Source organism: Rhinolophus sinicus, linkage group LG10, assembly GCF_036562045.2.
Source record: "Rhinolophus sinicus isolate RSC01 linkage group LG10, ASM3656204v1, whole genome shotgun sequence".
In the NCBI taxonomy this organism is placed as follows: Eukaryota; Metazoa; Chordata; class Mammalia; order Chiroptera; family Rhinolophidae; genus Rhinolophus; species Rhinolophus sinicus.
The window spans coordinates 65,648,920-65,652,843 of record NC_133759.1 but is presented as its reverse complement, the minus strand read 5'-3'; the positions used below and the strand labels follow the sequence as shown (position 1 = coordinate 65,652,843).

Genomic DNA, 3,924 nt, shown 5'->3' with positions numbered 1-3,924 from the left:
ATTTTTTATTTACGCCATTCTAATGGGCAGTCGTATCTCACTGTCCTCTTAATTTGTATTTCCCTAATGAATAATGATATTGAACATCTCTTCACGTGCTTTAAATCATTCATATATCTTTTTTGTCAAAATGTGCATTTAAATATTTCATTAGGTTGCTTGTTTTTTTTATCGTGTAACAAAAGTTCTTTGTATATTCTAGATATAATTCCTTTATCAGATATGCATTTTGCAAATAATTCCTCTCTGTCTTTGATTTGTCTTTTCATTTTCTTAAGTGTCTTTCAAAGAACGGAAGCTTTTCATTTTGATGAAGTCCAAGACACCAACTTTCTCTTTTATGGAGCATGATTTTGTTTGGTTGGTTGTTTTTGTATCATATCTAAGAAATCATCTACCAAAGGCTACAAAGGTTTTCTCCTACATTTTTTTCTGGAGGTTTTAAAGTTTTAGGTTTTACACTTAGGTCTATCATCCAATTTGAATTAATTTTTGTAAATGGTGTAAGGTAAAACCCAGGACAATTTTGACTCATTATATTTCCACTATGCAAGAAGCAGATCAATAAAACTTTACATCTCTTGATAAGCACGTGCACAGGTGACTTTGTAGCTTGTTGCAAAACTTGGTTAAAGTTCAAATACAAATGGTTAAGGAAGCTCCACTTGTCTTTGACTCCAGGGCTGCTTCTGTAGAAGTGAATCCTGTCATCAGTATCTCTCTACAGATGTCACCAGTAACACCACAACAAGCCTGAGTCTTTCATGAGCTAGGTTCTCCCCAGTTCCTGACTCCAGGTAGTTAGTTGCTTCAAGAAACAATGTTCTCTTGTAAACCACTGTAGGAACATTTGGTGCAAAATGGGACATTCAGTCCTAGCAATTAGGATAAAAATCGTAAACATGTCTAGTTTCTGTCCTTCTTGAGTGGCTTTTTCAGCCACCAAATGATACTGTTTTCTCCTTCCTCTTCCCCTGAATAATACTAGTTCTAATATTTCATTAAAATCATTTATATCTAGGTATCCCTTAAACTACAAGAATAAAACTGGTGAGGAAAAAGTTTAGGAAGCCAACACAGGATAGTCAACTTGTGATATGGACTATTGAGGACGTTTTAAGAAAGGCAACTACCATCTACTATTGCCATTATTCCATTACAGAGGGGGCATTTCAATTACCCAACACTCCGAGAAAAGAAAAAAATTGGAAGGACATAATCTCCTAATAAAAAAGTCTTTCCTAAGAATCAACTGTTGGTAATTTACTTGAAAGTAGCAAAGTATGCATACATTTACCCCTTAGTTTTCTCATTTCACTAGAGATTGGTAAACACCCCACCCCAAACCACAGTTTGGAACTCAGACCATAAGGTGTAACGTGGGTGGAGTGGGGTATTTGGAGAAAGGTTATTTTTTCTCTCACTTATTTATAATAACTTTATTGGATAAATTTATTTATTCCTAAGGTTCAAAGTCCCAGTCTTAGTGAGTACTTAGATTTTCCACCTGGGAGTTGCACTTGCAAATTTAAAGGCACAAAGAAGCTAATAACAATCCAGACCCTTCCTTTGGCAGGCACCAATAATGTTGGCTTCTTTCTTGGACAAAAGACAGGAGGGAAGCCCAGACAAGCGGCCCTTCCTGACCCATCTCTAGGGCCAATCTAAAGGTCCTTTCATTATCTCCTCCCCGCAAGGGCTCTGCATTCTCCCAGCATCTCGTTCATTAAGACAGATCAAAGGCACTCCCAGGTAAACAAATATTCTTGGTAAGCTCATCAATGGTGTAGATGAAAAAGGGGTGCTGTAATAAATTATAAATCTCTAACTGGGCAGGTCATGGTGGGCAGTCATGCCTCATGCCTATATCCTCTTTAGTGAAAGGTTTTAAGCCAGCCCTGTCCATTGTTCTTGTTTATCTAGGTTAATATACCTTTGAAACACCAGAAGTAATACCCCTTGAAGGTGTAACCACCCTCAAGAGAACACATAATCTTAACTATCCCATAATCCAATCCCCACCTCGCTTTCTCCCACCCTCATGTAATCTTCCCTCCTTAATTCAAAATGCATAATAAAAAAATAAAAAAAAAATACTTACCTGGCAGGGGAGATACCATGATCACGAAGGTGGTTTTCCCAGGGCGAGGCTTATCCATTGCACTCCGGATGTGCTGACCCCTGCGATTTCCCCAAACGTGGGAAACTCGACTGCATAATTTGTGGTAGTGGGGGACTGCGTTCGCGCTCTTCCCTGATTAAAAAAAAAAACAAAAAAAAAACAAAAAAAAAACTGCAAACAGTCATTCTCTGGAGCATTTGAGATTTTGCTTCTGGCAATTGTTGTCAATTTTGGCTCAAATAAACACATAAAAATTCTCTACAGATCTGGAGGATTCTTACATAGGCAATGGCTTCCACGCATTCAGGATAAAGACCCCAAATCCCTACCAAGCCTTCCTTGCCACACAGGAGCTAGCCAGAGCCTAGCTCTCCAACCTTACCTCTCCTCCTCCCAAGGGCTCCTGCCATAGCTGCTTGCCTTCAGGTCCTCCCAACACCATACCCTTGAACACTCCTTCCTTCTCTTCTAGGCAATCTTAACTTTTTCAGGGACCCTCTCCCTTCCTTAATGCCGTCTCCACTAGCATCCTGTACTTGGTCATTGTAGCAACTGTCACAATCATAATTAATTAATTGTATAAAATTTGGCTTCTCAACTAGAATGTAAAGTCCAAAAGATTAGGAATCAAGTCTATCTTGTTTGTCTGATCTTCCAGTCCCTGGTATGGGGCATGGCACCTAGTTGCTGCTCAGTAAATTACTATTGTTGAATGAAAAAAAATTCTGTTTAATGCGTATTTCCCAGGTACTTATAGATAACAGTGGGGGGGGAGAAAAAAATTCCTTGCCGTTATGAAGCTTATATTCTATTGGTGCAAGACGTGCTACACGAGATAACTTCATGGTATGTTAGATGTTGATAACTGCTAAGGAGAGAAAAGTAAAGCAGTGAAGAGGAACACGAGGCATCAGGTTGTGGGCTGATGTATGAAATTTTTAGATTGGGTGACCAGAGAAAACCTCCTTGAGAATGTGACTTTTGAACAAAGACCTAAAGGAAGTGAGATGGCTGAAAATGTGGGTATCTGGGGAAAGAGCATTTCAGGCAGACAGAACAGCAAGTGCAAGCTCCCTGAAGTGGGAGAGCAACTTCCAGGAACAGCAAAGAAGCCATTGTGACTGAAGTAGAGGGGAAGGCAGGTAGAATATGCTCTTTTAATTTCTGCAACGTATGTGTGGAATCACTTACATGCGGCAGTTTTGGAGAGCGCTTCTAATCAGCAGCTATTTTAAAGCCATGGGTTTCAGATAATTTTTAAAGCAGAACCCTTCCTTCAAGTGAAACAAGAAACGGAAGTTCAAGATCGGAAATGGAGGAGCCCAGGAGGGTGTCATCCCTTCAAGCTACACTGGTTCAAGGCAACACAGTGAGGAAGGTTTGTCCCCCACCCAGCTCAGGTTGAAACCACGGCTCTAGGATCATAGTCTGATGCTCTGCCTAGAGCTGTGCTATTCTACAGCACGCTGCTCCAGAAGTAGCGCTGTCTGGCTCCTGTAACTACAAGGAGAATTTCAGTAGATCTTTACCTCTAACTTGTGAATAAAATTGGAGCGTCTACAGTTACAACCACAAGGTGATGTGTGGGTCTGATATGTCCTTAGAAATTAGTTCTCTATAGTGGACCTTCTCTCTTAAAAACGTTTTTTAAACTTTGTCCTCTTTTGAAAAGGTGAAACAGGTCAAGGATACTAAAAGAAATACAATAAAAAAAGTCAGTCTCCTATGGATAACTAAATTACCTTGAACTTGCAATGGAATTTTACACACTTAGGTAGACAAACAAAAATGAACTTCTGATA

At 39.6% G+C, this 3,924-nt stretch overlaps 1 non-coding gene across 1 annotated transcript; it reads left to right on the top strand.

The window, feature by feature from the left end:
* The first annotated feature begins 2,093 nt into the window (after positions 1-2,093).
* On the top strand, positions 2,094-2,257 carry LOC141567402 (U1 spliceosomal RNA). Its single transcript, XR_012489986.1, has one exon. It is a non-coding gene; the product is annotated as a U1 spliceosomal RNA (small nuclear RNA).
* The last annotated feature ends 1,667 nt before the right edge of the window (positions 2,258-3,924 follow it).